Here is a 19789-nt window from a genome sequence, read left to right as displayed (position 1 = left end):
TAATGCTTGAATTTCTTAAGTGCTGGTTTCATCCCGAGGGTGCACCAGGAGCCCCAGGGATGTTAAGTTTGGAGGGTGCAGACCTTCTTGCCATTTTGTGTCACTGATCAGAGCTGGTCGTAAGTGTCAGGGTTGATTCTGTGTATGTTCAGTGAACTTGGCAAGAATGAGCCATGAAATGTTTTAGTAACATTTGTAATGTGATAGAAACCGATGCATCAAATGCATCAGTGTGATTAATCTGGATAAGAAATTGTGGGTTTGTAATTAATGGTTCAAATTCAGTATTGATTTACAAGAACAATGCTTTGTTATCTAGAAGAGAAGAAAGCAGTCTCAAAAACTTACAGTTTATTGAAACAACCATTTGCTGTTAAAACCATTTGGAAGAGCCTCTTGATTACATGTGGTAACAGTGGTGAACTTAGTGTAAAACCTCTCTGAAAAGGGGACAGTATTTTTCTATGCATCATTCAAGAATTCTGAAGTACATTGTTTCAGATAGACTGAATAATTCTGTCTGGCAGAATTCTGTCTGTGTGGCTGTATTTGGACAAAGTTTTGGGGTTTCATTTGTTTTAATTTTAGTATATTACAGCCGTACATACTTATGTAATTTAAGTCTTGATATCTATTTGGTGAGTTATATGCATTTTTCTATACTAAATCATAAACACTTGAATTTTCTGCTTCCTTTTTTAATTATTTTTTTAAAAATACTTTTAAATTCAGGTCTTTTTTCCCCCAGTTCTGTCTCCCATGACCTAAATAGCACAAATTGTTGTTTTTAATGACTTGTTTTCCAACAAGATTACAAAATTGACATTGATGCAATTCACATTTTCAAAATATTTCAATATTTTTAATTCTTCTAAAGTTATAAATTTCTTAGTCTACACAGCATCTTAGCACTGCTGTATAGAATATGAACTACAACCATTCGGTATTAATAAAGGAAAATTATTTCACATTCCAATTTGCTCACAACATGGACATCTGCTTTACAAATTAAAAAAAAAAAAAAATCAAGGCAAACCCAAAACACAGGAGAAAACCTTTTGCACCTCAAGAATGAGCAGTCCTATTAGCACAGGTAGTAAAGAAAGGAAGAATGTAGCAAAAATCATACTGCAAGATATTCAATTGTTCAAATGATTTAAGATCCAAGTGGGCAGAAAATCTGGTGTGAGGGAATATTTTGGAGTTATGTTCAACTTGCATGATCAGAACTTGATATTTGGCTTGACTTGTTCACATCTACTTGTGGAGGAGTCTGAAGATTCAGTGAAGTGTCAATGGAAATGTGAAAATTGACCCAGTGAGAAGTTTTACCTTTCTGGCCCTTGTAAGCATACTGAATGTTTGAGACTGACCACTCAGGGAGAACTTCTTTCCTAAGTCCCACCTAATCTTTTATGGGCCCATCTTATGCCCTAGAGGACTGCAAGCCTGTCTTGTCTTACCTACACCTAGAGTTATATTTATGTAAGAGCAGTGAGATTCAATTGAGAACTCTGGTACTAGTATGGAATAAAACTAAGATTAATTTTTATTTTGTAATTCTTTTGATCTGTTAATAAGGATTACTGCTATCAGCACTCACAGAGCAGAGCTTCATGAAACAGATGGTGTGCACAAAGTCATAGTTCATGGAGGTTATATTTGAGTTTGTGTTGATTGTTGGATTTCTTTACACCAGATTACAATTTTTGCTATTTGCAGGTATGTTTGAGCTGTATCTGAAAGTCTGAACAGGGAGTGACAGGAGCTCATTTGCAGATGGCATCATTAACAAAAGTGTGGCTTGTTTAGGTAATGGTAATCCTGTCGTGAACTGCAGATGTTCTGTTCCCTTTTGTGGTACAATGACAGTGAGGTTACTGAGTGGTGCTGCACGTGGCTTGACAGCTTCTCAGTTTGCATTTCCAGCTTTCCCATCATAGCAGACATAATTTCCATCAATAGCAGCACTACTCCATTTGTCTTTTAATCTGGGAAGACTTTCATGTTCACTCAGTAACAGAGATGTATTTTGGCTCATCTGGGGATCAGACTTGCCATTAGGACATAAATATGCAGTATATATTCATTCCTGGTATAGTTCCACCAGGTAATTGATCTTTCATGAGTTCCTGTTCTCAATTTGCCTATATTGTGCTTTAAATGATTAAAAACAGTGGCACACATTTCAAAGGACAGTGCAAATTACAGATCTCTCATATCTGCTAAACAAAATATTCTTTTCAAGACCATTGTGTTCCCCACCCCATCAACCTTCAAAATGGTTGAAGCAGAGAAAAGAAACTGATAAACACTGATGGACAAAAATGCTGTGTCTGTGACTGATACTAGGTCTGGTCCAAATTCCATGCCATGTGCTCTGGGATGATCCTTCTGGAACAGAGAGGATGGACCAGGTGACCCAATGTGGTGTTTTCCAACCTGACCCATTCTGAGATTCTGTGAAGTGTCTATGTGTACCCTGATCAGCAATGTTTAAATATTTCACCAGAGGGGAAGGAGCAGAGTTCAGTGTGAAACAAAATCATGGAATAAAATCATCAAGGAAAAGAAACATTAGGTCAAATAACAGAATTAGCATCCTGTTTTGAAGATCTCTTACCCTAAAATGTAATACCTAAAGCTCATCTTGAGTTATTCTGTTTTTGTACTAAAATACAGCCAGACATTGGGAATAAGCCCATTGGGAAGAGCAGGGCAACTGATCTCAAAGGTTTCTCTGACACCTCAGGTATCTGGACATTTAATGACAGCAAAAGAGAAAAAATCTACAAAAGACCTTTTTTATATTCAGAACCACACCGGGAATTGATGGGATGGGCTTTGATGGGATGTTAAATAAGAGCAAAATCATCACTTACATTTCCTTATTCTTAGGTCACATATTCCTCATAAAAAGTTCAGTGCAAGGCTTGAAGTGAGTAGTGGCTACCAGTAAAGCAGAAAAACAAAATAAGTGTCTCTGACAACACTATAAATGACCTTTATATTCCCTATAAAAGTATTTTTACAGGCTGGTTTGCTAAAGGAGGATAAAGACAGAAATCACAATCAATATGTTGCACAGAGCTGTTCCTGGTTTTTGAAATCTTGCAAATTTTCCTGAAAGGTGGCAGTAACTATCAGCCTAGGTAAATATAAAGGGATCAAAAAGTCTTCACTGTCTTGGAATGAAAACAAACAATGGGAATTTATAGAGCAAGCTTTGCTTTGGGTTTTTCTTCAGTTCAAGAAATGTTATCTTCTGGAAAATAAGGGATCATTTTGTGTTGTGTACCCAAATGAAACACACTGCAAGTGTGTTTTACAGGAACACATAAAGATATACGAGAATGAGACCGCAGAAGCTCCGCATTGGTAATATTCTTTATGGGCAAGCAGTGAAATAAGGGGACAAAATATCACAGTGGATTACAGAGCCAGTCATTGTTTTCACACTTTCCTCTGGAAATGTTTCCCCTTTTTGATTAGCCATTATAGAATTTATTTTGCTAGTGCCATTTGGAGTGAAAATACTTTCTAGGAGTTGACTTGGCCCAGTGTATTAAAAGTAGAGTACAGAATCTTTTAGGGATGGATAGCTTGTTCTAATACATGTTCAGATAGTATTAGTCAAATATTCCTTTAATCTAATGGTGACTGAATGAGAGAGTTCAAATCCAAGATAATGATAAAAAAGGTCCAAATCAGAAAATCTATCTGCTTTGTGCATACCCCTCACCTCTTGGTCAAAGGCCAATCAGTTTCTCCAGCAGAAACAACCACTCTTCACTTACCACAGAGTTTGTCTGGACAGTGACATTCCATTTAGAGTTTGAGTTTAGCTATTCAGGTTGCATTTTCAAAGCTTAAATGAATTGCACAGGAAGCCTTGTCTGTTTGGAGTGTAGTCCTGCTCACTCAGAGATGTTTTCCCGTTCAGATCATTCCCATACCGTGGGTGTTGACTTTAACTCCTGGGTGGTGCCACAGCACAAGAGCTTTTTACTACCAATTGTAGCACTTACAATTTTTATGGCATAGCTGTGCTCTTTTGTGAGGTCAGAACATGTGATGCTACAAAAATTACCCACTGAAAAGCTAGAGAAATATCATCTACTTTTGAACCTAAAGTGTTCCCAGGACTGTGTCATCCTCAAGAGCTCCTCTCTCCATCTTCCAGTGTTGACTCAGTAGCTTTGCCAGCAGAATGGGTGTGTTGGGTTTGCTTGGCCGGGTTTTGGTAGCAGGGCTTGACAATTTGGCTTCTGTGAGAAGCTGCCAGAAACTTCTCCCCATATCTGACAGAGCCAGTGCCTGCCAGCTCCCAGACAGACCTGCCACTGGCCGAGGCTGAGCCCAGCAGGGAGGGTTGTAACTCCTCCGAGATAACATCTTTAATAAGGGAGAACAGTTGTTTTTCTGGGATAACATATTTAATAAGGGGCAAACAATTGTTTTTCTGTGAGAACATATTTAATAAAGGAGAAAACTATTGTGCAGAAGGAGTTGCAGGCAGAGTGAGAATATGTAAGAGAAACCTCTCTGCTCCACCAAGGTCAGTGAAGGAGGGGGGGAGGAGGTGCTGCAGGTGCCAGAGCTGAGATTCCCCTGGTGCAGCCCATGGTGAGGCAGCTGTGCTGCAGCCCAGGGAGATCCACGAGGACTCAGAGATCCACCAGCACCCACAGCAGAGCAGGGAGATGCCCAGAGCAGGCTGTGATCCCGCGGGAAGCCCATGCCCAGCGGGGTCCTGGCAGGAGCTGTGTGCCTGTGGAGAGGAGCCCAGGCTGCAGCAGGGACTCTCCTGTGTTCCAGCGGGATTTGGAGAGCGGCTCCGGGCCAAGGCTCACGCAGTCAGCCCTGGTCGGAGGAGAGGCAGTGACTGCCATGGCAGGAAACAGGCTGACTCTTGGGGCAAAGCCCAAGGGTTGGAACGCTCCTGAGAAACCACCAACATCACAGGAGCAACCCAACAACAACCCCGAGGGACGGGGTGCAACAGGTTATAAACCAGGAGGAGACAAGGGAGGGGATCACCCCACGACCAGTGAGGGATTTTAGGGGAGTGGAAACTGGGATCACAGAAGGAAACCATCCCCAATGGGGAAGGCAGGGAGGAGGGATCCCTGGTCCGTGCCCAATCACTCGATGCCCTCGGTGGAAGGTTCTGGATAGGTGGGATGGGGAGTCGGGTGATGGACAAGGCACCGGGGAGGGGACACGGGAATGATCCAGCACTTTTCTGCTGATTGACCCCAGAGGGGGAGGAGGGGATTAACATAAGGAAAAGGGCAGATAAGGATAAGAGCGGTGGGAAAACAGGGGGTACAAGAGCAAACCATTACAGAAATAAAATAAGGTACAAAGAACACAAGGGACCCTGTGCTGGGGCTGAGCTGGAGAAGGAAGCAGCAGCAGAGACAAAACTCCGTGTGATGAGCTGACCTCAGCCCCCATTTCCATCCCCCTGAGCTCTGAGGGGGTGAGGTGGAGCCCAGCAAGGAGGGAGACATGAGGGCAGAGGTGTTTCGTTTTACTTCTCATTACCCTTAGTAATAAATCCAGTTAATTTCCCCCAAGTGTGGTCTGTTTTACCTGTGACAGTAAGTGGTGAATGATCTCTCCCTGCCTTTATTTCAACTCAGTGACCCTTTTGTTATATTTTCTCTGTCCAGCTACGAATGGAAGTGACAGAAGAGTCTGGGTGGCACCTGGTGACCAGCCAGGGTCAAACCAGAACAAGTGGTCAGGTAGGAGCTTCCTAATACACCCCAAGGCAACTGGAGCATTAACGTGATGCCTTACACTTCCCTTGAAGCTCACTGGGGAGTTTCACCCGAGCCTTCTGCTCACAGAGCTCTTGGGCAAGCTCAAGGAGCCAGCTGGTTATGAGCATTTTGTGGACCTCACTGATATCAACCAATATGGTATTTATGGTTTTGGAAAAGAGCACAACAGTGACGGGATAAAACTCCTTACACTGGTATGGCTAATGCTGGGACTATCCTGATTCTATGTTTTAATTTTGTATTACTTGAATATATTTATGTAAATTCTTTTTCCACTTGCTTGAGTAGATTATTTTTTTTCTGGCAAAAGGTCTTTGCTAGCATAATTCATCTGCATTAGAAATGTGGCCTGCTGTGGTTCTCTCTCTGACTCTTAAAGTATGTTTAAACTGAAAACATGGACAAAGCTGTAGATGGTGTACTTTAGCCACTCTCATGCTTTAATTTTCATCAGAATGAAAAAAAAAAATAACCAAACCAACAAGCTGACAGAAAATTTAATTTTCTATGTAATTTAGCAGAAAACAAAGGGACTGCCACAATGATTGTGTTCCACTTTTGGAGGATTAGTCTAATGATATTTTTATTTTACTTTACCTGAAGCTGCAGCAGAACTTCCAGCTTTCCATGTGATGCTCTTAACTACAGAGCCTCTCCATAGCCTCATCTGAAGTGAGGAAAACAAGGGAATCAAGTAAACCTTAGACTTTTGTGTAAAGTTGCTGTTGCTTTTGAGTGAACCTAATACTTTAGTCTTACTCAAAACAGGCACTCAGCATGGAGCCTATTCCACGGTATTATATACTAAGGAGGATGGAAGGTGCACTGTGAGTAAAACTTATTAAGGGTTTAAGGTTTTGTGGGGTTTTTAATTGGTTTGGTTTGGGTTTTTTTTGTTGTTTTGGTTTGTTGGTTGGTTGGTTTGCTATGGCTTTTTTGATCATCACCTTAAAAACTGTTACAGAAAAAGCCAAGTGTAACAAAAGTTCTGACAAACATTTATAAAAAAATATTTTACTCTCTCCCATTCTTGCCTTTTAATTTTACTATTTCTGTGTAATTGAATTAAAAATTTAGGCAGTGGTTCTAGTAGGTATTCTTATATCTGAACAAAAATTCTTGCCCCGAAGATCTTAATCTCTCTCACCTCCAAGCAGGTGGGATTGATACGAATTTTTAAAATTTTATGTGTGTAAACAGAGAATTAGAGTAAGGGGCAGCTGTAAACCTGTGGTACAGCCAAGAGAAGCCGGATAGCTTTGTGTTGTCTTTCCTCTTGAAAAAAAAATTTTCAGAAATTCTAGAAACTGATATTTCCTTGGCAGATGAGTGGAAGTACAAAAGGACAGACATTGGCTGAGTGATGGCAGCATGATTTTGGTTATGCTGTTTTTCAAGCAGTTATGGTTTTGGCTGGTATTTTCAGCATAGGATTTTGCATGGGACCAGCTTTGAACTGTAGATACACTGATTTTAGGTACCTTGTCATATAACTACGGTCCAGCCCCCAATGGGAGACTTTGTAGATGCTTTAGCAGGAACCAGTGTGACACCAGGGCAATAAGAAACACAGCTTTCAAAACCACACACAAAGGATATTCTTGAAAAGTCTTGATTTGATAATGTTGCAAACCAGAAGTCTGTCTGTCATGAATTAACAATATTAATGTGTTTATCAGTAAAAGTCTATATTTATAATTTTTTATAGGTAGCCACTGGGACTTCTTTCCTCCTGGCCATACTTAAAAGCAGAGAATGGGTTTCGTCTTAGGCTACAAACTGTGGTCTTGACTTTCTTCTCTCTTTCCAGACCCTTGTTCAACAGCTGTTAGAGTCTGTACTTTATGCTTAGGTTGGTTCACAAAGATTTGAGGACACTGAGTACTGTGAGACACCAAAAACATTTCTAGGCTGGATGTCAGGGTGTTCCATGTCACAACTCAACATGAAGGCAGATTGTTGTTTAATTGCTTATTTACCAGTTGAGCCCAGATCCATCTGAATTGGACATTCATGCTTTTTCCCTTGTGCTCTACATTCAGAAGAATGCCTTACCTCTCTCACTCTTTTTCCAGATCCCTTGGTGCTCCTTTTTTATGCTGAATGCTTTGGTTGGTCCCTTTTTCTACTGTTGAAGGCAGTTTGCCTTATTCCCCTTCTCAGAAATGTAACAGGATTCCCTGTATTAGAGGATTTTGCTTGTTCTAGATCCTGCCTATAAAACCGAAGGCACTAAGGCTTGGATATTGTGGGATTTACTGCAAACCCAAACCATTTCACTGAGGCTGACACCACAAGGGTATATGAATTTGTGTTTAAATCACCCTCCCAGTGATTTATAAGGGTTAGTTAAATACCTGATTTAGAAACTAATGATTGAGCCTATGTGAGCTGGCAATTATGCATGCAGTAATTGAATGTGCTTAGAAGCATGTATCATGGAAATGGGAACCAATGGGATTATACCACCTCTCAGGAGGTTTTGAGATTGAGAGGAACAGCAAGTATGGTTAAAAACAAAATTAGCTGTGCATATGTAGAGATTATAAAGCATCAGCAGACAAACAACAAAACTAATTCTTCTCTGCCAATGACTGGGAATTCATTGACACTAAATGAGCATCCAGCTGCATGTGGATGGAGATGGGAGCTGGTGGGGAGCATTCCTGACACAAGAGTGGTTGGGGAACTCTTGCAATATCTGGAACAGGAGATGAAGCTGCTTTGAAAACAGATGCACAAGAGCTGCTCAGGACTTGCTGAAGAGCTGCACCACCAATCCACAGCATCCAAAGGTCAAGTCTGATTTGCACAAACCAAAACATTGCAACAGCTCTTCAGGCAGGTAATGGCCCACAAAGGTCCCAGCTGCTGTGCTGTGTCTGAGCCAAGAGCCCTTGGGGTTGTGGTGCTGCAGGCAGGAGGGAAACATTCAAGAAGTCAGTCCAGAGAAAGAGGCAGATCCAGGAGTTGTAAAACTTCTGCAAGTTTAAAACTTTCACTTGTAATAAGTAGCTCATCCTAGCAGAAATGCACAGCTACTAATAAAGCATTTCTCCCTAGCTGCAGCTGTCTTACATCTGGCTACACAAAACTCATGAGGGTGTCTATGATAGAATTGTCTGCTGCATGCAAATGGAATCACAAGCCTACTGAGTTATTCCTGCCATCCTTTGTCATTCATGGACTTGTTGGAGCAAGTCCACAGAGATGATCAATGGGCTAGAGCACCTTTTCTATGAAGACAGGCTCAAAGAATTGAGATTGTTCAGCCTGGAAAAGAGAAAGCTCTGTGGAGACCTTATAGCATGTTCAGGTTCCTAAAGGTGGTACAAGAAAGCCGGAGGGGGACTTTTTAAAAATTATGGGGTGATAGGACAAGGGAAAATAACCTTGAGCTGAAAGGTGAGGGGTTTATATTGGATGCTAGGAAAAAATTCTTCCCTGTGAGGGTGGTGAGGCCTGGCACAAGCTTCCCAGAGAAGCTGTGGCTGCCCCATCCCTGGATGTGTTCAAGGCCAGGCTGACCCTCAGGGGTCTCTGAGCAACCTGGGATACTGTGTCCCTGTCCATGGCAGGAGCATTGGAACTAGATTATCTTTAATGTCACTTCCAGACACAAACCAATCTATGATCCTATGAACCTCATTATGTGCAGTTGTAAGTAAATTCAATATTTTTTTTCCTAAATACTTTCCTAAATTTGTAGCATGAAACTGGAACTTCAGTTTATCGTCCCAAATTAAGATGTTTGGCATTAAGAAAAAAAGCCTGGAAAATTAATTCATCTGTACATTAATACCTTTGTGCATTAGAAGACATCTTGCCACTACTGTGGTAAAGCCTGAGATGTCACTGAAGTTTTGAAAGAAAGATATTGCCTTAGTGTAGAGTAAATGTCTGGGTTTTGGGCTGTTTTTTTTTTAATCTGCATATTAATTACTGTCACACAGCTGATGGAGTGGGCTGCAGCTAGATTCATCCCATTTAAGTCAGTTTAATCCTTTGCAAGCTTGCAAAAGTAATTATTCTGCATTTCCATCTAACACTGGTAATAACAAACTTCAATCTGTTCAGCTCCTGCTCCAGACCCTTGGTGACCTTTCTGCTTATAAACCAGCAACACTGACTGGAATTAATTTCTTCTCTCATTAGGAACATTCTTATATCGATCCATTCTTCATAAAAGATGGTAAACTGTTACCTGCTGGACCATTCTTTGAATAATCTCTGTCTCTCTAATTTTTGCATTTATCAGTATCTTGGTTTGAAAAGACAGGTTTCTGCTAAGGAAGGCAGAAGCCTCTCTTTAAATGGAAAATGTAAACCCCCTCCCTCCAAATTATTATAATTTTGGAATGAAGGGGCTCTCAAAAAAGAGATATGGGAGTAGGAATAACAGTTCTTTACTAGGAAAAATAAAAATTCAACAATACAAAACAACACTGCCAGAGTCAGAACATGACCTGACACCCTGTGGGTCAGGGTGGTGGAGGCAGTCCCATCCCAGGGTGGCTCAGCCCTCCTGCAGTGCCAGCTGTGCTTCTGCTGGAGCAGGGATCCTGGACAAGGGGGGAGTTTTCCTCTGAAGCTCCAGGGCTGGTGGGGATGGGCCTGGTCTTCCTCTGGGAATGCAGTGGGCAAAGGCTGCTGTGGTGTTCCAAACCTCAGATTGTATCCAGGTAGGAATTCTTGGCTCCTCCTCCTGGGCAGAGCATGTCCCATTGGGATGCTGTAATTTTATCAGCCATGCAGGGACACTCACTGGCCCGTTGACAGAAGAGATCTCCTGGAGGGAGGATGGATCATGGAAGAGATAAAGAAAACTGCCCAATGAACAGAAGATAACTGCCCCCCTCTAACAGATGGCCACAGAGTACACACCCTGGGCACATCATGCATTTGCAACCTAAGACAATCAGCCTCAGTGTTTGGATCATGCATCCCATGGCACAGCTTTCCTTTCTGCATGGAGACCTTATTGCCATCAATTCCTGGTAGCGTTTCCTGATGCTGGGAGTCCAGCAGCCCCTCTGCATCTGTTCCCTGTGTTACATTTCTGCCTTGGCAATGAAACATTCTGTGCAGCTTAATTTGTCCTTTGGCTGGATTTGTCTGCTTCATCAGCTTGATTTAATTGACCATCTTGTGAAGTGAGCCTGGGGTGGAGCCATTCTGCTGACAGGAGGGCAGCAGGTTCAGTGGGCTCAGCCCCTTTGTGCTGGGGACACACAAACATATTCATGTGGCAGAAATCTCTCTTGGCAGGCTTGAACTCCACTGTGCTTTAGGATTACACAGTCCACACACCACTGCAGTGAATCACTTCCTTGTGGATTTGTGTTTCAGATTGTCCCATTTATTCCTTTTTTTATTATTATTTCATTGCAAAATTTGTTTTTATGTCAGAGCTCATTGAGCTGGAACCTTTTTTCCATGACCGTCATTAACACAATGATGATAATCACTCTTTCTGAGTGTTGCTATTATTTGTTCTGGTTTTCACAAGTATTAAGAGAAAAGAGTGAAGGTATCCCTTGATGTGAAACTTACCCATGTTTTCAGACCTTCAGATGGACAGGGCCTCTTGCAGAGCTGTGACTGTTTCAGGCAAGTGGCCCAGAACTGGAGCTCTGATATCAACATTCTTGTAGCCTTTCTGCTGAGCACAGGTGGCAGTTTACTTCAATCACTCTACAGAGCTAAACAAGATGTAGAAACAGGCAGCTCTATAAAAGAGGGAAATTTCAGCCTTCTCAGGTGATTCAGAGATTAGTCCACCTACAGTTTCTAGTAGGTTATTTTTATGTGTATGCTTAATCCTTTTATATAATCCTGCTTAGTCTTTCAAAGACAGATAATTACAGCTTTTTGAACTGATGTGGAATCTTAGACATGTTGTGAGTGGTGGGGATTCAACAGTGATACAGACAGGTGAGCAAGATGGAGCTTATTGCAGCTGCTGTATTTAGTTACGTGCATATTTTAAACTAGCAGGCACCATTTTATTATACATTATGAAATTACAGAGCGGTGATAGTAATATAATTACCATTATTAAATATTTCTGTAGCTGTACCAATTGAAACCTCAGCTGGAATCTTTCACAGTTATCTGAGAAATTACAGTCCCTGTCCAACCAGTCTTCCAGTTGAATTCTGAGTTACCTGCATGGTCCAATAAAGCACCTCACCTGTCATGTTTTCTGCCAGAGCTGCTCCAGGTGTTAATGCAGTGCAAATGAAGGGCCTGGTGTCTCAGCAACTTGGGAAGGAAAGTGAGGACAGGCCTCTGCTGCCCAACCCTTCACACTCCCCTGGTGTTTTTTGTCTTGTGAGGCAACAGCAGCTGAACTTCTCCTGATTTGCATTCTGAAAAAACCAGGTAATCTCAGATCAAGTTGCTGTTGTGGGTTGGGTTCAGGACTTGTTTCAGAAGCAGCTGAGCTGTTTGTACAGTAGGAGAAGGAACAGGTTAATGGAAGGCAGTGTCAGCAGCTGCTGTGGCCATCCAAACACACCACCTCTTCACTGGTCACAGCCTTACAGGTGTGAAAATGAAAATTTGGCCCCAAAAGGACAAGGTGAAAGGAAATAAAATTTTGATCTCCCAGCACAGTAATTGTTGGATTAATTTGTAACTCCCTTAGCTCAAGAAGAGTTTTGTTTATAATTTCAGAGGCAAAACTCAGTGCATTTTCCCACCATGGGACTGGAAAAGCGCATCCTAAGTGAATATGGAAAAAATGTAACATAAATCAAATTTTCAAGAACTCAAGCAAGATATTTCATTCTGTATAAAGGAAAAACCTCAATTGGCAGCTGCTGCTGATATAAAATGTCAAAGATTACATGTTAATTTACTCTCTAGCTAGGACTTGCTTATTACCTTTCAGTAAGATCTGTGTGCAAGACAAATTGAGCTTTGAGCAATGCATGGAACAGGCTTGAAAGACTTAAACAGAAAAAAACATCATGAGCAAAGGACATTGAAAGTCTGCTGCTGTTTGTTGTTCTGCCTCATTCTTTCTTCCTTTCTAGTTTCTAATAGTTTCAGCCCTGCTGTGGAGTTTTTTAATTAAATCTCCTCTAAAAATGGGGGGGAGGGGGTCAAGCAGCCCCAACCTGCTGTCACTGGCTGTATAGATTGGAAAAAGAAATGGTCCCTAGTCACAAACATGAGATGGAGAAGTAAGATAGGGGTGGGGGGGGCGGGGGAGGAACAACAATCCCCTGCTTTCTAAACATCAGGTCTCTCTGAATCTGAGCCAAAATCCAGTGAAAGAAAAGAAATCTTTTTTTCATTGGTTTCTGTGTGTTTGGAGAGAGCTCTCCACTCGAAGGAGCGGCAGCTGTTCTTTAATGACTGTAATTGGTAACAGCGCTGCAGCAGGGAAGGATCAAGCAAGCAGCATTCAGTGTCTCCATGGGGAAAAGGATGTTTGGGTAATATTTTGCCTCCTGTGTTTGTAACAGCACTGTGTAGTGAACCTTTGCTGAGAATGCCCCACTGCAGCCTCCTCTGAGGGCACAAAGGACTGCCTTTGGCAGCTCTGCCTACGGCTTAATCCCTGTTTTGCACTTGTCTGCCTCCCTGCATCTGGGAAGATCAAAGAGCTGGAAATTAGGAAACTCTTTAAAGCTCTTGACCCTTTCCTGGGATCAGCCACTCACGCAGGTGCTTGGCTGCTCTGTGAGGGGTGCTGCACATTGAGTGCAATTTTGGCTGGACACTCGGAGCATGCGGGGCTGCAGCGGCTGGCAGCGTCACAGGGAGCCCCGGGAGGTTTTCTGGTGCCTGTCAGAAACACCCCCACTGTTGCTATTGGACATGAAATGAGTGCACAGAAACTTGGTGAGTTCAAGAGAGGAAAAAGAGCAAATTTTATTTCTAACTTTGCAATGTATAGAGTTCTAAAAGTGACAGTGGATTGGAGGATGAAATTGCTACCTCTCCAACCATACTGGTCAAACTAACAGTCTATCAATTCTCTCCTTCTACAAAGAACAATGTAAAATAATTATTATTTACATGAATAGTGCATGAGAACTCCAGTAGAAATATGTAAACATCAGAGGGCATGGAAAACTTTTTTAAAAGAACTTTAAAACTTTCAAAAGAACTATAAAAGAAAACTTAACACTTCTAAAAATCAGGGCAACACCCCCGTCACTTCTGTTATAGATGAGTAATGGGATGGTTGGTTCTCACATTTAAGGAGTGAACATCATATGTATGTTTAGAGAAGTTTCTGTGGATGTATAGTTGTATTAATCTAATATATCCTCCCCCCTGCATTGTTATCATGGGATGGCCTTGGTAATCAGGGCATTTGGGGAGGGCTGGCTTGTTACTGTGGCAATACCTGACCTCCAATCAAGATGTGAGGAATTGATCTCCAGCACTGGATGGCAAGGAAGGAGCCGACTGACAAGACTTTAGGAGGAGCTAGAAGTATAAAAGGTGGAGCATCCATTTTGAAGATGAGCACATGGCTGATAGTCATGGGGCTCCCAGCACTGTAAATTTTCTTTATTTAGTCCTTTTGTTGTGTTTTTTGTTAAAGTTTAATAAATCTTCAGAAATTTTAAAAAGTGAGCAGTCGTTTCTCACAACTTCCAAGCATCTGGAAAACAGAGCAGAGTTGTTTTCTTCAGGAACCTCTGGAAGCAGCTTGTGTTATTCAGCATGGTGGGAAGGGACGTGGTGGGTCCTGCCTCCACTTCCCTGCCCACGTTTTGGGAGGGCCCTGGAAGGATAGCACTGTGCCCTGCCCAAAAGCTCGGGCCCAAAAGCTCCTTTGTACAGAGAGGAAACGTATAATTCTTTCCATGTGTGATCCCTTATTGTCTGCCCTAAAATCTGGCACTGTCACCTGAGACTTTTCCTAAAAAAAGAGCCTTTTTCCCTCTTACCACCCTGGGGACACCATTACCCTATGGAGTTTAGCTGGGTGCTGATCCCAGAGCAGCTTTTAAACTCTGTGCTTTTTGAAGCATGGTCAATCCAAATTTGTATCCAGAGGAAAAACAACCGCAGAAGCAGACTAGCAGGTCAGCAGCAGCATTAACATACATCTCCTTCTTTGGGGCACAGGAGTTCAGACCCTGCATTGAAGAGTGGCAGGTTCTCTTATCGGAGGGTGAAGGGAATGACAGGCCAGGCCAGCACTTGTCACCACCGTGTCAGGGACTGAATGACAAAGGAAGGACAGTGATGTGTCTCTCCCAGCAGATAGTCAAAGATGGTGGCCTGCAGTCAGAGCCAGTTGTCACTCAGCCATTGTGAGATGTGACAAAGCAGCAGGGCTGCTCTGCCGTTTAGAGCCAGCATGAATTATTAATGGAGCACTTGTACGAGTAAGTTAGGAGAAAAAGAAAATAAATAAGTCAGCCTGCTGTGCTGCAAATACAGTGATAACAATTCCTTCCACTTTTCTTTTTTAAATCAGAAGATGGAGCATTCTGGCCTGGTTGCTTCCACCTCTGTTTAATAAGTGAGCAGGGTTGGAGTGGCACAGCCTGGGTTCTGAACACATTCTGCACAGTTTTTCCCAAAAAATATGTTTTGGATCTTTCTCCCTTTATAAAAGCCTCTCTATAAAACCCCTAACCACAGCAAAGTTTTTCTCTCCGCACCTTGCCAGCCCCTTCCAATTATGTAATTTCTCTCTTTCTTTTTCCCCCAAAAAAGGGTTCTCATGTTGTGCAAACTGGCAAGAGAGGGTCTCCTCTGTTGGTAAATTTTAGGTGGAATACTATTTTTTTTCTCTTTAAAAAGTACAGAAGATTGTATCATGAATTGGATTTTAAAGTTTAATCACACTCTGTTGTCCAGAGAAGTTTCTCCTCAAATGCCCAAACTGAAAGGCAGCTGTGTAGGCAGGCAATAAGTAAAAAGCTTGAGATGACTGGCATTAGTATTTTTCAGGGAATCAAGGATTTATAAGCTATTACTTTATACTAGTGCTCTTCTAAATCCCAGCTGCAGGATTTCTTTGAATTTCTGATGTGCTTGTGCTAGCCTTTAATTTTCTCAAGTACTCTTAGGTGCCTTCTTTGTATTTCACCCTCACAAAGACACACGACTTGAGTTTGGCAGCCTGAAAACTCTTAATGGGTTCAAATTAGCCCCTTTCCCACCTCCTTTGTGTCTGAGGTGCACTTGTAATGCTGGAGATGATTGATAACTGCTTCCAGTGAAACACGGGGGAAATGGAAGGTGTGATTCATCATTCCCAAAATTGCCATTTATGGGGCCCCACGGTGACCCTTTTGGGGTTTGAATCAAGGGAGACGTCTGTATGTCTGTCTTCCAGCTTATGTTGGTTTTCTGTCAAGCATTTGTTTGTTCCTGGTCCTCTCTAACCCTCAGTTTACAAAATAACTCACATATTCCCTCTCCCCCTAGCTCCTGTGCCATCCAGCTGCAGATGGGCATCTGAGCACATCTGTGCTGTAACCAAGAGGGGGAAGGCAGAAAATGGGAGCAGCAGCACCACTGGAGCTTTCAGAGGGCCCCTAAGGGGTATCATCTGTCACTGAGTTCATACTTGGCACTCGTTCTGAGGACTTGTTTTACTGGGCTCTGGATAACCTCCCTTAGGAGCAGCGAGGACAATCTTCACAGGAGTGTAAGAAAAGGCTGTGATAAATCAGAGTGAGGTGAAATGTGCTATAAATGCCTCTGCTAACCAAAGAGCAGCTGGCAGTGCTGTATCTCACACGGTCCTGCACCAGCACAGGCTGGCTGTGAGGAGGAGATGCTGCCTGCAAGCCCTTCCACCAGGGAGGGCAAGGAAGACAAGGAGGAGCAGTCCCCAGGCATGGAGGCTGTTTTATGGACATATGAATGTAGGATTTATGTTATGGCATTGTTTGGTGCCTTCTGACAATGTTAAGTACGGATGTGTTTTAAAAGGAAAAATAAAATCGTCACCTCTTACAAGAAGTTTGCATAAATGTGCCTTTTGCTACTGTAATGCTGCCTATAATATACATAGAGCTTCATGCTTCTCCAAAAGCTCTTTTACAGCCATTTAAAGAGACATGATAAACCATTCTTGGTAGGAGATAATAAAGCTTTCTTTGCATTATTTGGAGTGACAAACAAGCAGAAATGAACATACAGTGCTGCGAGCTATGGGGAAAAGCTGACACTTTTTCATTGACACTTTTTCATTTGTTCAGTTTACTTTCATTGCCCTAAATTTTCAGGATTTTTTTAATTAATTTTAAATTTAAATGAGTCCTCCTCAGCATGCAAAAGGTAGACAGAAATGCCATCCTTCTTTTCTCAGCCCTACCCTATGCCATTGTAATTCCTGGTCCCTTGGACATGACAATAAGGACAGCAGATCTGGAAAAGCAGAGAAGACCCGAGTTGCATTTTTGGATTGTAAGGGATGCTTCATGCCTGAAATACTATGAGAAAGCAATTTTCCTTTCAAAATGTTGGCACTGTAATATCCTGCTGAGACATGGCTGCACAGGAATGCATGAAAATGAAAACTTACTTGGGAAGAAGGGAATTGAACTAAATAACCAGGCTCCTTCCAGCATGGTTTTGGAAACATGGGTAGCTTCCTAAAAGCTGTGTCACATACTTTGATCCCCTGGCCCAGTGGCCAGAACGTTGGTGTGACTAGGCAGAGAAATCATCTTTGTAGCTAAATTTAACAAGAGTGCTTTGTAGTGGCGCAATAAGTGAAAGTTGTTCTCTCTAGGAAGATGAAGTGGTTTGTTTACATTGTTTTGTACAAGTGCCTTCCAATAATAATAATAATTTCCTTGCAACTTACCCTGTTAAGAAGATACTGTGTGCAGGGCAGTCCTCAATTGCTCTACCTCTCCCATCAGAAATACATAAAAAGTGGCGGGGGGAAATTCTGTGAAGATTAATTTTGTGCTCACACCAGTTTGCAGCTGGCAAAGAGGTATCTCTATAACATGACACCATTCTTCATCACTTTGACATAATCCATTGGTGGTAGGACAGGCACAGGCCAGACTGGGAACCAGACAGGCTGCTGTCCACTCTTGGGGTGGACAGTGGTCATCCACTTGCAATTCAATGAGAAAATATAAATTTGATTTTTATACAAACCAGATCAAAACTTTATATTATTGAATTACTTTGCTCATGGCTTTGAGAGCTGTAGGTTGAAAGCCCCTTTGTATTAAATCCACAACTCCTTAGCCTTGTTGTTCAGCATATAAATAAATATATAGCTGTCTGAATGCTGGGAGCTGTTGTTTCATTCCCTCCCTCAAGGCACTCAGTCCCTGAGTGACAAACGTAGAAGAAAAATCAAACATTATTGCTCCTGCCTGAGATGGCATCATTGAGATTCACAGCAATGAAAAGAACTTTATTTTCTATTACCTAGTCATGGCTGCTGCTATTTCAAATGAACCAGAAATGCTTTTGAATTTCATCCTTCTAAGTTATCACACTTTCCCTGCTGAGATGAATGTAGTAAAAACGCTGTTTGTCAGGAGCCTGGAGAAACTTTGACATGAAGGTTTCAAAGTGAACACTTTAGGAGACGTCGATCACGAGCACACACACCAGAGGCCCCTGGGGCTTTCTCTTCCTCCTGGCTTTATTCCTTAGGTGATTTATCTCCACTTTCTGAACAGGTTTCCAGTTTTCCTTTCAAGAAGTGACCGGGATATTCAACCTTCTCATTTTATGCCTGAGTGAAGACAGTTGTTTTAGTAGGGGGAATGTTTGTCATCTTCTGAAAACCAGAGTACATCCCAGCTATTTGAATTAGACACTAGATTGGGTTTTTTCAATAACCCCTTCTTTTGGGGAAAATACATTTTTTAATATATATAATAGGTGAATATCTCTGTCTCCCAAGTGTATCTTCTGTATGGAATAATGTAATTTCTCAGTCTCAAGATTATTTTTCTTGAGACCAAATTACCTCCTCACAACTCAAGAAAATGTGTTTATCAGGTCAGATTTTCCACTTGGACTTCACTGAAGCCCTGCCTGCTTTTGCTAGCAATGTATTTCACCTCTTGCCCTTAATTTAAAGATATTTTGCTTACAGAGACATTTATCTAACAGGGACCTGTAAAGGAAGAAAAAATTTGGTTTACAGATGACTTGATTCCCTCAAGGTATGTGAATCAATCATGTAAATGGCAGTGTGTCCTGCACTTTAGCTTCAATCAATAGGGGATTAAAGTTCTTCTTTTAGTGTGGGGAAAATAAATGCCCATAGTGATGCTATTAATAACACCTGGGATTACTGAAACTGTACTGATGCTTTAAAAATCTTGCTTTTTACTGTTTATGTGTCTTGTTTGGTATTTCCACTGTTCATCTCTGCTGGGAAGGTGAGCAGAGATGAGGAACTTTGATTTCTCCTAACTTATGTCAGGCATTGCTAAAAAAAGTTTATTTCCTACTAGCTCTTTCCCTGTCTGCAGTGATTAACCTTTCTTAGAGTAGATTGTTTAAGATCCATTAAGATCTGTAGGGCCAGGGGGCAGAGATATCTCTGGTGACTCCACAGAATTCTGGTGTCTCTGGAAGCAGGCTCTCTCTCTGGGGTTGGAATAGCTCTGCTGGAGATGAAGGATGTTTTTCATGCCGACTGGGGGCAGCCTGGATGCAAACAAAGCAAGTGGAAGTGCTGATGCAATGTTGTCCTTGTTGGTCAGAGCACTTGGTCTTCTTGCAGAGACAGTACCTGTGTCGCCTCATCTCTGTTGGGTCAATATTGGACATTGACTGCCTCTTCCACAGCATGTCCAGAGTCTGGGAGAGCTCCATTCCATTCCCTGCCCGGGGTGAGAGGACTCAAACCTGCATCCCATCACCTGGATTTGTCATTTTTTGTGAAAGTCACATGGGAGAGCAGACGTGTGAGGCTTTGCTGGGTGGGGTGGCAGATCCCTGGGCCCTGCTCCAGAGACCTTTCCAGAGTCTGGTATCAGATAGGATACACAGACAATTTCACAGGCACTCCTTGGCAACAT

At 42.1% G+C, this 19789-nt stretch overlaps 1 long non-coding RNA gene across 1 annotated transcript; it reads right to left on the bottom strand.

Annotated features, from left to right (window-relative positions):
• Nucleotides 1-81: 81 nt before the first annotated feature.
• Nucleotides 82-17835, bottom strand: LOC146768482 (uncharacterized). Its single transcript, XR_014953114.1, has 3 exons — nt 11986-17835; nt 11346-11494; nt 82-10581 (listed from the first exon to the last, which is right to left on the bottom strand). It is a non-coding gene; the product is annotated as an uncharacterized LOC146768482 (long non-coding RNA).
• Between the last annotated feature and the right edge of the window lie 1954 nt (nt 17836-19789).

The sequence above is a fragment of the Lonchura striata genome, chromosome 2, assembly GCF_050655825.1.
Source record: "Lonchura striata isolate lonStrDom1 chromosome 2, ASM5065582v1, whole genome shotgun sequence".
NCBI lineage: Eukaryota > Metazoa > Chordata > Aves > Passeriformes > Estrildidae > Lonchura > Lonchura striata.
The sequence above is the reverse complement of the archived record's forward strand: the minus strand, read 5'-3'. Positions and strand labels throughout refer to the sequence as shown.